The sequence below is a fragment of the Macrobrachium rosenbergii genome, chromosome 11 (assembly GCF_040412425.1).
Source record: "Macrobrachium rosenbergii isolate ZJJX-2024 chromosome 11, ASM4041242v1, whole genome shotgun sequence".
Lineage (NCBI taxonomy): Eukaryota > Metazoa > Arthropoda > Malacostraca > Decapoda > Palaemonidae > Macrobrachium > Macrobrachium rosenbergii.
The window spans coordinates 42,208,117-42,228,743 of NC_089751.1; the positions used below are offsets into that span (position 1 = coordinate 42,208,117).

At 35.1% G+C, this 20,627-nt stretch overlaps 1 protein-coding gene across 1 annotated transcript in view; it reads right to left on the reverse strand.

Annotated features, from left to right (window-relative positions):
* LOC136843376 (LHFPL tetraspan subfamily member 7 protein-like) overlaps window positions 1-7,779 on the reverse strand; it is a 40,537-nt gene extending 32,758 nt beyond the window's left edge. Inside the window, exon 1 of the mRNA XM_067111725.1 lies at window positions 7,339-7,779. The gene's annotated coding sequence lies outside the window, so the exon portion shown is untranslated. The remainder of the gene's footprint in view (window positions 1-7,338) is intronic.
* Between the last annotated feature and the right edge of the window lie 12,848 nt (window positions 7,780-20,627).

Below are 20,627 nucleotides of genomic sequence, written 5' to 3' on the forward strand. Positions count from 1 at the left end.
GGTAGGAATGTTTCTTATATATTAGAATGGAGATGGAGTGAAAATAAATGAGGCATAGAACAGGAAAAATACAAACTGGAGCTTGAGAACTTTGCTTTGGAAAGGAATAAACACTCGCGACAATGAAAGGGGTTTCAAACAGTTGAAATCTTCAACTTTAAGCATACACAAATACATGAAAGAGAGTAAAATATACGTCACAGAAACAAGACAAGGAGTCATTATTATACTTTACAGCGACAAATAAATGAAAAAAAGGTAATGAATGAAAGTATGCTAACCATTAATCATTAATTTTAAGGAGATCTAAACTCCGTCATGCGTTTTCGGGTTAAAGGCTTTGACCATTCAATAACGCATTTGTCAAATATCGCTGACATGTAGAGCAGCGTGCAAAGTTTGTTGAACAGTTATTAAGTCTTTGCATTTAAAAGGCTCTCCGTCAAAGTAGCAGAGTAGTGCATGCAACGTTTTGCACCAAGTGCTTTGTGCCTAGCGTGTATTGGTGTGAAGTATGTTGCACGGGAGCGAACTTGCAATTTAGTAGCCAAATGAGTAAGGTTTCGGATGAAGTATCGACTTCGTGGTTTATTTATATATGCATATATATATATATATATATATATATATACACATATACACACACATTCATACATATATATATGTATATATATAATATATATGTACATATATACTAGTACTATAGTCGAGACGATATTTCAAACATCCTTATTGGTTTGTACATTAAAAGAATTTGCGTACAAAGGACTCTCGAAAACGTAGCCGTATACAGTGTAAATCAACTCCAAGTTCTTATCGAACGACAATCATCAACGATTTCTGTCTAGATATTAAAATAAAATTAATTCTTTCATTTGTCCTATGTTAAGTAAAGTACAGGATACGAAGAAATAGTGTACGTGCCTTTTGTAAATGCTTATAAAAAACTGAATGCTAAAAAAAATGATAAAAAAACGATATTAATTTTCCCAAATTAACTCACACAGTCTACCGATAAATAGTGAGCAGTATAGCATAATCGCCGCTGTTGCAAAATAACTTGGATGCACCGTCTAATATCCTGTGTTGCTAGGAAAATATATATATTCAATGAAATTACAAACAAATTTTTGCAGTAATGTACTTAAAAATAATAACATAGAGTCCAAAGAAGATGCTTTACCTCTTAAATTATATAAAAAAAATCAATGACGAAATCATACCGGCCTAAAATCGTTGTTTTTTTTTTCTTTTTCTTCGCGCCTTAAACCATTGCCATGCTTAAACACAAAAAGACGGCATTTAAACTCCCGCAAATCAAGAGCCCCGTTACAGTGAACCCCAGGCGCAATTTAAATGCCCTGGTGGGGTTGAGAAGAACAGGTGTCCACTGACTCACGCAAATGAAGAGCGTTAGGGGGGGGGGTGATTTAAATCATTCGTTCGCCGGGAAGAATTTAAAGGTATTCATTCAAACTGAACTGAGCTATTTGATTCAACGGAGTTTAAATGGCACTCCCCTTTTTAAAGCTAGAGGCGGTGATGCCATTTGGTATTAGGTGATGATATTTTACTGAAATGTTCTTTTAAATATTTTTTTTAATATGTTAATGAGGTTTTATAGTTTAAAATAGCGGAAGGCGGAGGGGGAGGAAAGAGGGAAGGGGAAGTAGGCGGGTGAGGGGAGGGAAGGAGGAAGGGGAAATGGAGAGGGGGAGGGAAAGGGGAGGGGAGGGGGGAAGGCGAGGGGAGGGGAGAGGGAAGGGGGAGGTTGATGGAACCCCAGAAGCCTCCGGGATTTCCAGTGTGCATTCAAACACACAAACAAGACAGTTTTATTATATATATATATATATATATATATATATATATATATATATATGTATGTATGTATGTATGTATATATGCATAATTTCATTTTCTTAAAGAACATCCAATTAATATCCGAACACCTACCTACTTACCTCCCCATCCAAACGCGCATACAAATACACACATAAACATAAATACATACACATGCATATATATGTATATATATATATATATATATATATATATATATATATATATATATATATATATATATATATATATATATATATATATATATATATATATAGAACACGGCCTAACAAGAGTATGTACATGACTAACTCAGTTCCACAAAAAAATATTGTACATAACTTATATATAAATATGCACATACGCAAATGAATATTTTAAGCAAGCCCTAAAGTATCTTCTCGGATATTACTCCCTCGCGAGGAGATACCGAGTTGTTAGAAAATAAATCTAGAAATATGACGGAAGGCGGGAAAAGTTGACAGGGGAAACATCACTTGAGATACGCGTGAAGGGGCATCTTCTTTCTCAAAGATGGCGAGGCTCCTCTGTTGAATAATTTATGGCGGTGCCAGTCTGTTTACATATGTCTGTGCGCGGATGTTTGATGGTAAGTTGGCGGGGTTTACTTTCTATACGTGGGGTTTGCCTCACCGTTTGTGGCTTATAGAACGAGAGAAGCTGAATGTGACTAGAGGCAAGGGGAAATAGTAAAAAGTTTGAAAATGTTCTTGGGTAAGAACGGTTCAGAGATATTTACTCTTGCGTTATTGTCTTGCATTTGTCTTCTTTCGAAATTCTTCTATTTTTTGGGACGGAAATAACCGCAATTATACAGTGAGTTCAGGCTTGATTTTCGGATATAAACTGATTAGACGTTAATTAACCTTATTAATCAATAATGGTCTTTTATTGTTAATTTATAGTTTACATGATGTATTTTATTGGAGGTGATTTTGCATATATACATACACACACACTCACACATACACACACACACTTATACTGTATATATATATATATATATATATATATATATATATATATATATATATATATATATATATACACACTATATATAGACTTCCTTTATGTGAATAAAACTAGTTTTCTCTTAGCAGCAATGGAGTAAAAGTCATTCATTGGCTAAATGGAAGCAGAAAACTAAACTTGGATATAGAATAAGGTCAAATATACCAGCCTAAGAGATGGTCAAGACCTATAACACTGGAATGTGGTTATTTTATTATCTGCATATGTACAATATGACAGATACACTCACCCACACACATACCAACGTTTCTTAAGCTGACAGAGAGAGAGAGAGAGAGAGAGAGAGAGAGAGAGAGAGAGAGAAACTGTTGTGGGTGGAAGAGAGACATATTAAAATGGTACATTTATTTAAAAAAAAAAAAAAAAAAAAAAACAGAAACTTCCATTCACAGAGAATGAGATACTGTAAAACTAAAACTTCAAATCATAGTCTTTAGAGGTCTTTCACTCAGTAGGAAGACCTCGATGAAGGGAGGAAAAAAAGCAGTCGTCCATCGACTAATAAATAGCCAAGTAACGACAGACAAACAGACAGCATTTATATATATATATCATATGTATATATATAATATATATATGTATATTTATACGAGTACACACACACACACACACACACACACACACATATATATATATATATATATATATATATATATATATATATATATATATATATATATATATATATATATATTTTTTTTTCTTACTACATTTGATATGCTCGTGGTGTGGTATTCATTACAACGGTCTTATTATATACCAGTGTGGATGCCTTAGGCTTACAGTAGCAGTCTAAAAGCCACAAAGAACGAAAATTATTCAAAAGGCCTTTTACATTCACATATATCTCCTTGAGAAGTCATTTTCTGCCAAGATTGCTGTGAGGTTTATTTTAGTAGTTGCTGTTGTTGTTACTTTAGGTTAGTTTATGCAAAGTATTTTCTTCAGTTTATTATAACAAACTAAAAAGAACGATTATAAGTAATCCTTGAAATCTTCTATATATCATAATATTTCCTTATTTTATTTATTATCATTCTGCATTCAAGTAGGTTCCCATTACCTCATATACAGTTTGACTCTGAACAGCGGGATCAATTGTTTTCATTCTCTCTCTCTCTCTCTCTCTCTCTCTCTCTCTCTCTCTCTCTCTCTCTCTCTCTCTTTAATACCCCGTTTTTTCCGTAACTGGAATTTATACATAGAAATAAACACAAAATACCTGTATTTGTTTATCTATTTATCTATCCAAGAGCTTCACTTAAAGAGGTAGTTTATCGAAGAATGAAAATACTCACTTATATACATTATTTATATATATATATATATATATATATATATATATATATATATATGTGTGTGTATATGTGTATGTGTGTGTGTGTATGTGTGTGTATATATATATTTATATATATATATATACCTACATATAATATATATTATATATATATATATACCTATATATATATGTGTGTGTGTATTCTACCCATAAGTTTATTTCTTGGAGATGAATGGCCAGTATTATAAAATGAGCATTTAACACTTATTGTATTACCCACATATGTATGAGTGTGCTTGTATTACCCACATATATATGAGATGAGTGTGCATGCTTTCCCTTTCATGTCACACACATTCACTTCCAAAATGTTGAACACTACTCTTTTCTAAATTTCCTGAAACAGTTAACTGGTCACTTTAACGCAGTTTTCCCGTGGGATCGATTTTGCTGTGGCATTTATGCCAGTCTCGATCTGTAAACCACTAAGTATACTCTCATATATATGCATACTTTGAGAATACCCAAAGTCGTCCAGCTTAAAAGGTAGCTATAAATGTGGCCCAGAATGTCTCTTGACTGGGGCATATTTGGTTAAAATAAACCATTACTGGATTCGTCATGAAGTGCTTCTATTATGACCAATATGAAACGGTTTTCCCCTACATTTATAGCAGCCGGATACCAACTACAAGCTTAATATGAATTATTTATATTAGCAAAAAAGAACACAGGATTTAGTGAAGCTAGAAAGAGCCAAATTCGTTTTGAATTACTCTTTGAGCATCTTATGTAATTTTCTAATTCCAGAAACACATAAGATGATTTTCATTATGGGTGAGCACCAACAATTTTTTTTTTTGTGTGTGTGTCCCAGTTCCCGCTGCAAACACTGGAGTGTTGAAAACTGTCTCTACAGAAAAATGCAGTAGCTGTCACAGTTCCATTTCCAATAGTGGTTTTAAAAATGGCAAAACCTTGGCAAAATGGACTGGGCACAGTTTTTGGGTGGTCCTTCCCCATGTATGAAAGTTATAAAGTCTCGAGTTGCAGTCATCCAGACTTAATGGATTAACAGCTCCTTGTAAAATCGATTCAGAAATTTAGGCTTCTAGCCAACCACTTTTGACTCTTGAGCGCTTAACACAGTGATAAGAATGAGTTGAAGTGGTTGGACAGCAAGATGCAGAAATCCAGGAAGTCAGCCCTAGGAGAGCTGTTAATCAGCTCAGTGGTCTGATAAAACTAAGGTATACTTAACTTTTCAGGTGGAAGGTGGAAGACGCAATAGTTAGAGGTGTTGAACAGCAAGATTGAAAGAAAGGAAGCCGGAATAGAGATAAAGTAAAGGGCTACAGAGTGGATGCAACCAGAAGCCAAAGGAAAGCTGCAAATACCCTTTAGAAATACCTACAGCGCACTGCATGAGGTGCACTGTTGGCATTACCCTTTATGAGACAAATCTTTATAGAAAATCTTCTTACTGGAACTGTAAACTGGAGGACGATGGCGCTGACAACAATATGAAGAGGTTTGCACGCATGAATCAGGTAAATGAGAAAAAAATTACGTTTGACCTTGCATGATCAATCTATTCAATTAATCTTGCAAACTGTAGTGCATCACACCAAATTCACAGTGAAAAGTTGCACATGTGGACCGATATAAAGTTGCACAGATGCAACCTTTTGAAAGAAGATGGACATACAGACACATTAAACTTTCCCATGTATATATATATATATACACACACACACAAATATACACACACATATATATGTGTGTGTGCGTGTGTGTGTGATTGTGTATATACAAGTATATATAGATAGATATATAGATATATATGCATGTGTGTATAAACTCAGGGATCAGATGAATATTTACACAAGCTTTAGCAGTATGTTTACACAATGACATGCATAATGAAACACGCAGAGATTTTACATACCTACGCAGAGAGATTATTTATACAATTATTGACAAATTTCTGCGATGAAAACTCCCTGCCTGATTGATCACGAGTCATATTAAACGGACTCACGTATTATTAAACATAATAAATTACTAGGAGGGAGAAATATCGAACACTTCCTGGACACATTGTTTTCTCTCTCTTTCTTTATATATTTATTATATATATATATATATATATATATATATATATATATATATATATATATGTGTGTGTGTGTGTGTGTGTGTGTGTGTGTGTGTGTGTGTGTGTGTGTGAGAGAGAGAGAGAGAGAGGTGTGTACCTAGAACAGGAAAAAATAGTATAAACTAAACCTCTCTCTCTCTCTCTCTCTCTCTCTCTCTCTCTCTCTCTCTCTCACACACACACACACACACACACACATAAGGAATAAAAAGATGAGAAGAATCTCTTAGTCTCACACACACACACTCACGTACACACACACTCGTATACAAGAGAAAACTAAGCAAAATCTTCGCTCTCTCTCTCTCTCTCTCTCTCTCTCTCTCTCTCTCTCTCTCTCTCTCTCTCTCTCTCTCTCTCTCAAGTAATGACTGACAGAGATGAACAAATGACGCACACACTAATTCAAGTTACTTAATCCGCAAATGATTTTTCAGTATTTTAGCTGAAGACGTAGACGACTTAAAATGGGTTCATTATAACCAGTACGTTCCTTTAAATAATGTTGCTCATTTAAGTTGGCCCCTAAAACACCTCTCTTCCCCGCAATTTCGTGAAAGTAGGTCATGCGTTGTCCTGCGTTTAATGAGGGGAATCCTTTATCATTCGTAACTCTTTTTCTTCCTCATTATCAATTTTGAATAGCTATATCTGAAGGTTATCTGTTGTTGTGTAGTTCAGTTAATTTATTCAAAATGATACACGGATTTCTTAACATTATGTTAATAATTTAGTAACAGTGATGTCTCTTCAAATTGAAATTTTGAATTTAATCTTCATAAGATGCCCTTACTTACCTCTTAAATTTAACGCTATTAGTTTAAAAAAAAATTAATTATCTGCATGACAGGAATACAAGAGAAAAGCTTCTTTAGCCCCATTAGCTTAGAAAAAGATTTAGTCTTCCTTTTGGGGGAAAGTGCGTAATGTAATTCAAATCTGATTGACGTTCGATCTTGGTAATTACTTCTGGTACTATCAAGGGCAACATCGTTACCTTACTTACGTCATCAATAGAACGTAATCTGCAGAAAAATGGGTCTGGAATTCCTTTCTTATATTCCACCTCACGTTGATTTATTTTTTTCAGTCCAGTATGGTGTGCACTATTTTAAACCTGAAATAAACGAAAATGACAGGAAAAGGACACCGTTGAAGCCATATAGACAAACAGTTTACAGTATACAAAGCGAGGATTTTTCATTTTTCATGAAGCATAACAACTCCATCGCCACATAATTCCGTGATTATTTTAGAAGTCTAAAGATATTCACTATCATTGACAAATGTCATTCGGTTGAAATAAATTAAACGTGTTTTCTGGGTTATGGAACATAGATCGTCAGATTTATCGAAAAGTTCTTATCAGCGAATAAGAAGAACGCTGAAGAACGGCGCACATGCCGACAGCGTATAGAGACGCGCTCTCTCTCCTCTCTCACCGGTGGCTGGAGAGACACTGACCCGAGTTGCAGGCTGGTGCCGTACTTCATAGGCCGCAGCCGTCAACCTTCCTCGTGGTTTCGTAAACAATGATGGCTTCTCTTTTTTTTTTTTTTTTCTGGAAAAGAAAACTATTGAGATGGCTGTTTGTCTGTCCGCCCGCACTTTTTGTGTCCGCCCTCAGATCTTAAAAACTACTGAGGCTAGAGGGCTGCAAATTGGTATGTTGATCATCCACCCTCCAATTATCTAACATATCAAATTGCAGCCCTCTAGCCACAGTAGTTTTTATTTTATTTAAGGTTAAAGTTAGTCATGCTCATGCGTCTGGCACCGCTATACGTACCAACCACACTGGCCACCACCGGGCCGTGGGTGAAAGTTTCATGGGCCGCGGCTGAGAGTTTCATGGGCCGTGGCTGAGAGTTTCATACAGCATTATACGCTGTACATAAAACTCGATTGCGCCGAAGAAACTTCGGCGCATTTTTTACTCATTTTTCTTTTATTTTTCGACTCGTTCTGTAATATTGGCCCTCGTTAGCCTTGATATTTCGACGACCTGTGAACTGAATTACATTTCTGGATATTTCATTTCCGTTATGATTGTTCACTTAACGTCATCATGGCCCACTTTTGTTACGTGATTATTCTGATATGTGTGTGGTAATCATTTATCTAATTTTATGAGGCTACCTTTACATTTTTGTCACTGACGTCATCGTTCACTGCATCCCTGAATCCACTTTTCATGGCTTCATTAGCTACAGTGAGACTTCTTCTATATCTTTTGATAACGATCGTCAGTTATATTTTATATGATTACTTCTAGCTTGGCAGGTACGCCATATGCTCAAATCACATGAGTACAGTTAACTTGCAAGGCCAGATTCACTTTTAGTGTATGATTAATTTTGCCTTCATGTGACAATAATTTTTATCAAAGCTGCCGTGGCCAAGGACACGTGTATTTCATGTGATTAATTTCATCATTAAGTGTTTCGTTAACTTTTGTAAATGAATTCAACTTGAAATGGCGTCTTAGAGCTCTCTGCCTTTGACTGATATAACTAATTTATTTTATCATTTCTACCAGAATTATTTTTTCCCTTTCGTCACCAGCTTCGTACTTGTCATTTTTGTATTGCCTTTATCACATGCACGTGATCATTTTTTCTAGGACGTATGGTCATGATTTAAGTTCATTTATTTTAGTTAACTTTCTGGAACATTCCTGCGGTGATTTATATTACGCTTATTTAGCTAGTTCAGTCTTAATTGAATTATAGTCACTTATTTCCACTTGGTCGTTGATTATCATTTTCGCCTTTTATGTTCATCATTAAATTCATGGGAAATCTCTATACGCCTAAGGCAAGCCATAAAAAATTAATACTCTTCCACGCATGTGAAATTTTGGATTATTTTATGAGCAAACCATAAATTTCGTTCATGTGACATAAGGAATAGAAAATTGTTCCATAACTCTTGCCTTCCTTAATGTCCTTCCACTCGGTATCCTCTTTCTCATCATAATTTACGTTCCGAAATTACTTGTTTTCGATTTATTAACTTCATAAATGATATTGATTTCACACACACAAGAGCTCTGTAACCTTCGAAAGTTTCATCATTTCGGATCTGTTTGCTCAATTTCCAAAAAATTCTGCTGAGGAATCTCAAGTCTCCGCTTATGCCCCGCTAATCAAGTTCACTAATCTGTTGACCACCATTTGTTTTGATTTTTGCGGAAACAGAAGATTCAAGCTTCGAAATAACTTTATCATCTTTGCGAAAAAGATTCGAAGTGTCCTTGTTGAATTGCTGTTTATTAAAAATCCACAGTTATGTCAATAAATTGCATTATTCTGAATTACTTAATGTCATATGATTGTCATGCAAATTCATAAATCAGCAAAATTTACTGACATTATAGCGTTATCGTTATCCCGTTTGAGCAATACCCTTAAAATTACACAAAGCAAATCACTTCATCCTTCGCATTCCTTCGTGGGATTATTAATATCCCTGTGTATTGCATGGCCATTAGCTCCTTATCCATGCAATCCGTTCATGCTATTTATATTTTCGTCGTAAATCTCAACTTGGTTCTTGTAACCTTCGCCAACTCTGAATCTAAATATTATCCTCAAAAAACAATAAAAAGTTTACATTGAACAACATACCTGGAGAGGGGACGCAGTTATAATGATAATAATGTCATCTTCCTTTACTAGCAACCTTATTCTTCACTTTTAACATTCAATCGACACAGGCAATATGTGGTGACAGTACAATTAATTTTTCTAATTGTTTTTCGACAGCTGCGGTCTTCATACCTCTTAGACCATCGGTTTCACACAATTGATAACATTCAGTTTCTTTCAAACATAATTATGTGAACACGAATGCCTATTCTCAAACGTTTTTAACGAGCTATTAACTGGTTTCATAAGATCATCAAGATATTGGTAACAATTCAGTATCGTTTCCGTAAATGCAAGAAAAACATATAAATAAAAAATATACATATATGATAATAAAAATAAAGAATTTCCAGCGTCTTTGTTGGAAAACAGCCAACTTCTACGAAGGCACTTATTACCAGTATGTATATATATATATATATATATATATATATATATATATATATATATATATATATATATATATATATATATATATATATATCTATATATATATATATATATATATATATATATATATATATATATATATATATATATATATATATATATATATATATATATATATATATACATGTAGAAACTGATGGTCACTTTTACCGGATACTAAGCTCAACGTGACCTCCTTGTGATTATGGTGACACTGGTTCGTTTCCCGCGACCGGACATCACAGACACTTCAATTTCTTGCACTTGGATCTTACGGCTTTGTAGTGACAGGCATATCCAAAAAAATCGCGAAGAATTCGAGAAGTTAAGAGGGCATTGTGGCCATTACAATTACATTGATATACATACATATATATATATATATATATATATATATATATATATATATATATATATATATATATATATATATATATATATACTTTATAGAATTTTTCAGCATTGACAACCAATGTTTTAGGTACGCCGTTATACATAAAAACCGATTAACCAACGCACCATTGAGCAGTCAAGTACAAATATTGCGAATAATCAGCTATAACACACATATAGCATATTATAGGAAAACAGGAGCCGGGGGTGATCGATTCGCGGAAAAGGAAGATGCCGAAGGTATCTATGATATTTCCAGCATAGAAAAGAAGAATCAAGAATCCAGGCGTTACTATGCGGAATTTTGTGCCGAGTAAGACTAGCGGATCTCGGGTAAAGTCGAGTCAGCAAAAACCCGATGGCGAATGCTATTTGCGACGAAAATTACATGCCTGCGTTGATTACGATTCAAGTGTGATAAAGACGAGGCGGCAGAATAGCGACTGCTGGACGGGTCCAGAGCAAAAAATAGGTGTAATTAAGAGGATTCAGCAGTGTTGGCACAAAGTGAGACTGAAATCAATTCAGCGGGTACAATTGGAAACGATGTCACGTTGAAGAAATGTAAGTAACCAAATTAGATCACGATACTCATTTTATTGTGAACCAGTGCAGGACAAAAAAGCTAGCAGGTGTAATCAAGCAGGCTTAGCAGGGGTGGCACTGAGTGATACTGAAATAGATTCAGCTGACTTCAGTTGGAAATTATGTCACGCTGAAGAAGTATGGGTAAGCAAATCAGATCACGGTACTCATTTTGTCGTGGATAAATAGACGCCATTCACTTAACACCTGGGGTTGAATAAGACTGGTCACACTCAACCACTCTCAGGTTTAAGTGCCAAACCGGTTTAAATGTTTGTAACTCACTCTCCAGGTGTAATCAAGCAAGCTTAGCAGGCCTGAAAGCAGGTGACACTGGAATCAGTTCAGCTGACTTCAGCTAGAAACAAACAACACCAAGCGCAAGAGGTGTAAGTAAATTAGATTACGAAAAGGAATTTGTTGTGAAGAAATAGCTGCAATTTAGTTAACACCTAGGATTTGCTTGGTCTAGTCACATTCAACCACTGTCAAAGTTCAGTTTCAAACCACTTGAAATGTAAGATATAACTTAATCTCCTAATTTCAAACAGAACTGACATTATATCAACGTCAGTTTCTTAAAGCACCCACCTCACCAAACAAGCAAACATGCATGCATGGTTATAGCCAGCGGCATAAAAGAGAGAGAGAGAGAAAAAAAAAAGAGGGGCGTGTAAAGAGTCATAAAAAAGCAGTTCTTATGAACTTCATAAACTTCTTATCAGTCGCTACTTTATTAGCAGCGTAAAGCTCGGGGAGAAGTAGCAGAATAAGGAAGAGGTTCTGGGCTTTATCTTTCGAGAGATAGGCATCGTTTCCATGTAAATCGCCTCACTTTTGTTCTTTAAGGTTTTTTGTTAGAGTTCACTAATGTTTGTCTGGTTTACATGTATGTAATTGTATATATTTGCAGAATGCGTAATCTCTAACGATTTAAATCCGTACATTACACTTACACACACACATACACACACATATATCTATAATATTATAATATATATGTATATATATATATATATTATATATATTATATACATATATATATGTGTGTGTGTGTGTGTGTGTGTGTATGCATGTAAGTGTGTGTGTGCGTGTGCGTGTTTTAGAAACTAATGTGGCTGGCAATTAAATGAGAGAATAAATTGCAGCCCTCAGGCAAGTTTGAAATCTCATGTAAGATATCCTGACTTACAAGACCACATTAACATTCATAAATGTAACGTGAATAAGTAAAAAAAAAAAAAAAAAAAAAAGAATATTGGAGTAATGCTCGTAATGCTCAGGCACTAATGCCAATATCCGGATGGTTATAACAGTGCCAAATAGCGTGGTGTATGTTTGTTAGAGTCTTTCAAATCGAGTGGCAATATGAAAAGTAAACTCAACAAAAGACCTCAGAAATTAAAAGAATATCTACGTAAATGAAGTTAGATATATCAAAATCCTAAGACTGAAAAGGGCTAAGCCGAGAGAAAGGGAGGAACAAGAGTAAAAGTTCTAAGAAAGCTGAAACCCCAAAGATTTGCTTTATCCAGCACTATTTACACGCTTGAGGGTCTTCACATACACACACACGCACACACACACACACACACACACACACACACACATATATATATATATATATATATATATATATATATATATATATATATATATATATATACATACATACACACACACACACACACACATATATATATATATATATATATATATATATATATATATATATATATATATATATATATATATTATTGCTTGACAAAGAAATTACCATCAAGGCCGCAAATTCAGACATCGCAAGTAATTTCTAATCTCAACATTTTTTCCTCTAAGTTTCAAATTTATGCGTGCTTAGAGAGTATTTATAATCACGAAGTACTTTTTGTTTGGTGAGTATCTCTCTCGGCTCAGTATTTGCATAATTGAAAACTGATACTTGGAGAGTTGTAAATTACTCATTTGAAAAAAAATATCGGTAATATGATACAGATTAGACTGCAATACGTCTTAATTAAGTGGACTTTTTTATAGCTTACTTTCTCTCTGAAACCAGGGATTACACAAAGAAAGTTACAGGAAAAGTATCAACGAGGTGAAATAACAAAATAAAAAAATCCGTTATAATGAAGTAAAATACAAATACATGAACACTTTGTTACCACTGTCCAATTTAGATGTTCATTTCTTATTCAACGTACAAAAAAATTATCACTCTGAACACGGAGGTAAAAAATAATCAGGCTCAGACACTAGCGGATCCAGAAAAATTTCATGGGGGGGCGCCACCAATTTTCATGTTATACATACATACACACACAGACACACACACATATATATATATAATATATATACAGTATATATTTATATATATATATATATTTTTATTTCTTTAATCGATTTTTTATTTTTCCCATTTTTATATTCTTATTTATGTTATTATCTAAATCTTCAATATTATTATTTTATAATTATTTTCCATGAAAGGGGGCACGTGTCCAGGTGCCCCCTCCTTTCCCTCTCCCATGGATCCGCTAGTGGGCTCAGAGATGAAACAGCTGCTGTTTGAGCTTAGAGGTTCCAGGATTTGGTAATGAGTAACATGACCCCTTTGGGGAATTTCCTTCAGTGAAACAATCAGACTTAATTCATTTCCACAGAATCAGATTTCTGTACCTCCAAGGTGTGGTTAAAACTTTTATTTTGAAAGTATGTGGTTTGGTTTTAAAGTTGTCCTCAGGAAATGTTGCGTTATGATTTCAGTCTTGTTTAATATTTTTATAAATGGGATGATGACAGTAGTCTAGGAAATGACAGAGGATGCATGTGCAAGTTTGGGATAAGAACTGATAAGAGAAGGTTTTGGAATAGTGTGGGGAAAGGCTGAGGTTTGCAGGTGATTTAGCCCAAGTTGGCAATAGTGAAGCAGAGCAGCAATGACTGGGAAAAAATCGAAATTGCTGTCAGAGGACAAAAATGAAAAGGAATGCCAGCTAGTATAAGTCTAAATGACGATAGGAAGAAGGGGCAATAAATGTTAGTATGAAGAGTGGACGATTGTAAGCTGTTAATTCTCACAGGTGCTCGGTGGTACTGGTAACGGTTAATGGTAGGATGAGGTAAGAAGTGGACCGCGGAAAATTGAGTGAGGAAGGTATGAATAGTTCAGCAGGAGGCAAGGAAGACATGATAAATTTCTGTGAACGCAAAGGCCGCGAGGTTATGTAACTAATTAACTTTGATAAGACTGAAATATGGAAACTGTAATCAACCTGGAGAGTAAAGATGAAATCTACCGAGAGTAACTCTACCTGAAAATACATCACAGTTGTGGTAAAATGTTGGCAACGGACGAACGACTAGTTTGGACGCTACCCGTTGTTGTTTACAAAACGTTGCATTTTATTCGTCCACCGTGCCTCCTTCCTGTGTTCCTATAATGTAATGCTCACCTTCTGCAGACCCAGTGACCGGATTTTAAATAACTGTCTATTCACGAATTTCTCCTATTTCTTTATCAGCACCCTAAGGCTCTATTTTGCGTCTTCTCCTCATGTGATACTCTCATTATTTTCTCATGAAATGCACTAGTCCTACTTGCAGTTTCAGCTGAAAACTCATCCCAGTCCCAGCCATTACACTTCAGCCACTCAACAGTCATTCAGCTCACCAGTTATTAATATTCTTTATACAACGCCTATAAATATTCTTTATACAACGCCTACACTTGAATTCAAATCCCCAAAGAAAACAACAGTTCAGACTTCCAAAATTTTTCACATTCAGTCGATTGTATCTCCTGCTGTAATCGTTCTCGTTTGAACAGTCCGTGGAACAACACGGATGAACACTTCCAGTCTTTCTCGTGAAATGGTAGCCAACACCTCTTTCCCTAAGTCTCTCAGCCACACTAGATGCAATCATTTTTCGATACATTTTGTCTCATATCTTTTCTCTTTTGTGCAAAACATATTCAAAATCCCTGATGTTAATACTGTGTTTTTCGCTTGGCTAATATGAATACATGGTATGTAACTATACTGAACAAACGTACGTTCACAGGCATACACGCACACATGCACACATATGTATATGTATATATACGAGTCACTTTATCAGCTCGCGAGTGATTCGGAAAGTAATGGATAAGTCATGACTTTCAACTCTTCATAACGCTGGATCGAAGCCGAGTGAAAACAAGTAAAAAAATGGGCCGAAGTTTCTTCGGCGCAATCGAGCTTTTCTGTACAGTATAATGCTATGTGAAACTTTCAGCCGCGGCCCATGGAAATCTTAGCCGCAGCCCGTGAAACTTAGCCATGGTCCGGTGGTGGCCTCAGCCATGGCCCATAAAACTCTTAGCCGCGGCCCATGAAACTCAGCCACGGTGTGGTGGTGGCCTGTTTTGTTGGTACCTATAGCGGTGCCAGGCGCACGATTATGGCTAACTTCAACCTTATAAATAAAATAAAAACTACTGAGGCTAGAGGGCTGTAATTTGGTATGTTTGATGATTGGAAGGTGGATGATCAACGTACCAATTTGCACCCTTCTAGCCTCAGTAGTTTTTAAGATCTGAGGGCGGACAGAAATTCGTACACATATATTAGCGTTTGCATATTTGTGTATATATCGAATTTGTATATTTTGTTTACTGAAACAGTATCACTATCAGGATCCAGAGAAGAGGATCCTGATCACTATTATGAAAACCAAGTTGGCAAAGCGTGCTAGAAGCTTATTTGATAATTTCTGGAGACGCCGCTAGGAAGATCATTAGAAGGCAAATTATTTATTGGTGGGGAATGTCCTTCAACTAACGAATTATTATTATCTATTACTTCTCTCTTTCTTTCTTTCTCCTTTGTCCTGGGCCACAGATATTAGGTGCAGGAAAAAATCAAAGTAATGAAAAAGAAAGAGTGATTTCTTGGGGAGTTTATCAAATTTATAAACATATCCCTTCATTTAATTCATAAAAAAGTAAAATAATCATTCATTAAATACAAACTGAACATCACGTACTTTCTGTTAGCCCTTTATACTATTCTTCTGTTTCATCATACATTAGTCGTCGCATTTACCTTCCTTATCAAGATACAATAAATTATCGTTTCTTTATCTTGAATCATCAAAATTTATCGCTATTTTCTTCGCTGTTTTCACCAACCTATTCATTCCGCTTCCATCTATCACCGCCCTTCCCCAGACCATTCCTCATTTTCCTTTGAATCTGCCCCTGCATCTAAATACTACACTTCCTCCCCCTTTTTCTCTCCCAAGGGAGGAAGAGGGTGGAAAACACGGGAGGGAAAAGGAGGGAAGTAGAGGGAAATGGACTCCTTGGTGGCACTCCGTAGACACTGCCTTCCAACTCAATTTCCCTCCCCTCCCCACCCAACCCACCCTCTCCAGTAATGGTTTCGAGTCGAAATTAATGGCACTCCGGTACCACCCTGCGGCTTTACCGAATGCCGAAGGAAAACACGTTTTCTCCCAACCCCCTCCTCCCCTTTCTCGCTTTCTCCTCCCTCCTCCTCCTCCTCCTCCTTTCATCATCGCATTCCCCACCCATCCCATTTCGTCCCCACCCGTGGCCACTCCCACCCCCCAACTTCGGTACCAGCGCTGTCGACCTAACCGAGGCCTTATTGTCTTCATAATATTATGAACGTGACAGTTTGGAAAGGGTTCCCTTCCTATACCTCCGGCTGAACTTTAGAGAGAGAGAGAGAGAGAGAGAGAGAGGTGGGGGAATACAGCTGGGTAAAAAAGCTTATCGTTTATCAACGCACCAGTCATTTCTTGTATACATATGCATATATATACACACTATGTATATACATAAACTGTATATGTATGTATGTATATATATATATATATATATATATATATATATATATATATATATATATATATATATATATATATATATATATATATATATATATATATATATATATATATATATATATATATATATATATATATATATTCACATTCAAACATTAAGCCACAAATTTCGTTTAATATCCAACTCACTATACTTCGGGAATAATTTCACTCAAGGGGATATTGTAAGTTATGAGTGCCAACTGGTAACGAAGCCCTTATCACGTACAATTCCCCTTAGGCGTAGTTTATTCCCTAGATATAGTGAACAGGATATTAATGAAATTTGTGGCTTAAATTTCGCGAACATAAAAATTGTCATGGTGTATGTGACAAAAATTCATATATATGTTTTATCTTAAATCAGTGTTTCGAAAGCATAGTTACAATTTAAAAGCAGGGAGAGAAAAACTCTTTTGTGTTAATGGTCTTTGAAAATGACCAATGGAATCGTTGAAGAATACAAACAAAATTATAATAAGTAATATGTTGCGTTTTTCCATACGAACAAAAAAAATTATTTGAAAAAATAAACTTCTTTTGATCACCACTTGAATCGAGGGTTAGATAACACAGTAAGAAGAAAAAAACTCTTACGGGAAGTAAGAGGAAGTTTCGGGAATTTTCCTGTTTTTTTTTTTTTTTTTTTTGTACGTTTCGAAATACTTTAGGAGTTTTTATGTCGCTTCCATGAATACAATAATATTCAGAACGCTCTAGTAACTGTTTATTTCACGTAAAAACCTTTCCTGAATGTTTAATATAACAAACAATTCAGCTCAAATTCTCGTCAGTTTGAATGAATATGAAAATATTTCCAATTTTAAGCTTGAGAGATGTGTACAGCGCTTCACTTTTATATCGTTTTTAATCGAAAAAAGATAAAAATTATGTATTATAACGTATAGCTGAACCAAATTACTCTTTGGCTTTTTTTCACTTGTGATCATGCAGACAAACACTAATAATCAAACTTAGGGCTAAAAATCTAGATTGAATGATAAAAAAAATGTGACTTGTCGATTTACACTATGGCTATCTGCCAGCAAGATTTGCAAGATTGGCTCCTTAGGCTCAGATAAAAACATCAAAGACTTGCAACGGAATTTCCATCTGCTGGAGGGGAGAACTCAGTCAAAGGACAACAGAGCCACAAACCAGCATTTTGTTGCTGAGCATGACAGGGAACAACCCCTGAACGACCTTATCAGATATACTGTAATCATGCACCAAGGGGATAACTTTGGGTGACTGATATTACTGAAGGAGTAACTCCCTACAACACAGCAAGTTATGTAGAGTACCCAGGCTCCCTAAGTCTTCATTCTTCACCCCTGCAGAGGGAAATTCTTTGACAAGCTCTTAAAGCTAAAGGTGGTACTTTTAAGGTTCTAGAGAGGTCACCCTGATTTGATGCAGTCAGTCACATTTTTGTGTAGGTTTCAGCTTTTACTTCTTATTCCTATTTCCAGTGTTAAATTTTCCTGAATGGCCCATTGGCCCATATACTGGAATGTTATGTCACTGTTGCCCTGATGATAGCCAAAAGTTAATGGCTGAAACAGCTGTCGGCAGGTATCTATAAGTAGGGCGGCATAGCCATTTGGGGTTTTCCTTCAAGTGTTTGTCCTTGAAGATAAGGAAAGACCCAGGATATTTGTACATACACAATATACGTATATATACATATATATATATATATATATATATATATATATATATATATATATATATATATACATACATATATATATATATATATATATATATATATACATACATATATATATATATATATATATATATATATATATATATATATATATATATATATATATATATATATATATATATATAGAGAGAGAGAGAGAGAGAGAGAGAGAGAGAGAGAGAGTTTACAGGGTCATGTGACTGCGGTTATCAACAAAGCCTTTCCAGCAAGACCTGAGATTGATTCCTGTATTTGGGTAAGATTAATGGATATATCCCATGAAAACCGTTGTTTCTCTGGTAACCTATGAAGTGATTTGGGTAGCAAGCTGTGGTAATGAGCCTTTAAGATGGGGAGGCGCAAAGAGCTTGCAACCTCATCCCGAAAGACTTGCCGGGATATGGTGGTAGGTTAACACTTCTAGGAGCAAGTGCCATATATATATATATATATATATATATATATATATATATATATATATATATATATATATATATATATTCCATCTTTATATATATATACACAAACACACACAAATACATACATATATATGTATGTATATAAAGATATGTGTGCGTATATATGAAGTGTGTCTGAGTATGTATGTGTGTGTGTCGTGAGCTAAACCGTTAAAAACTGCAAAATAAAAAAAGATAAGAAGAACAAAGTTTTAAAGACGAATTTCACTTAAATTCCTGTAAAGCAGGAACACATTTTAGGCAAAAAAAAAAAATCTGACAACGAATTGAAAAGATCACAGTAAAACATTTCTATTTTTACTGCTTCCGCTTCGCCTGTGTCATTTTAAGAAACGAACAAGCGAAGATGTTTTCTGCCCGTACATTTTGTATTACTGAACAACCTCCACGGGAGCCTGATTTGGTTACTGATGTTTTAATAATGAACGATTCCGATCCGCAATGAGACTTTGATGTCGCTGGCAGCGCAAACAGCTGATATCGAAACGGAACAGTGTTATAATGTGCTATGATTTTGTCGTTGTGCACTTAAAGAAAAGCTCTGCTCTCAATGGCCGATGGTATTTTGTTTCCCCCTTATTTTGTTTTTATTGTAAATCAGCTATTTACTTTATTTTCCTTTGTCTTTTTTTTTGTGTTCCTGAGACAGAAAAGAAATGTTCTACCGCCGAAGTTATTTTGTTTTACCTTTAACTTTGATTTTACTGCAATGCAAATATTTACTTTATTTTCCTTTGCCTTTTTTGTGTTTGTCAGAGAATCTTGGCGAGTACAGTAGTTGCCTTTGAAAACTAGTTTTAAGGGAATTAGAAAGCAAGGAAAATAAGGGGGATTTTGAACCTTGCTTAAATTAGCTAATTAAAGCTTGTTCCGTTCTGATAAGATAAATAATATCTTTCGCTGTCTGAGTTCATTTGCAAAACGTACAGGGTTCAGAAAATCACGTGTGCCGCATAAACGAATAAACGGAATGTGGGCATAAACTTTATAATAATGGATTTTAAACGCGGTGGAAAACTTACTAATGATTAAGATGAAATATCTAAACGATATTTATACTTTTTATCTAATTTGTTCATTACGCGGCAACAAGGTACTAACGTCATTAATTCTTAAATGGAAAGCGTTAACTTGGTTACTCTCTCTCTCTCTC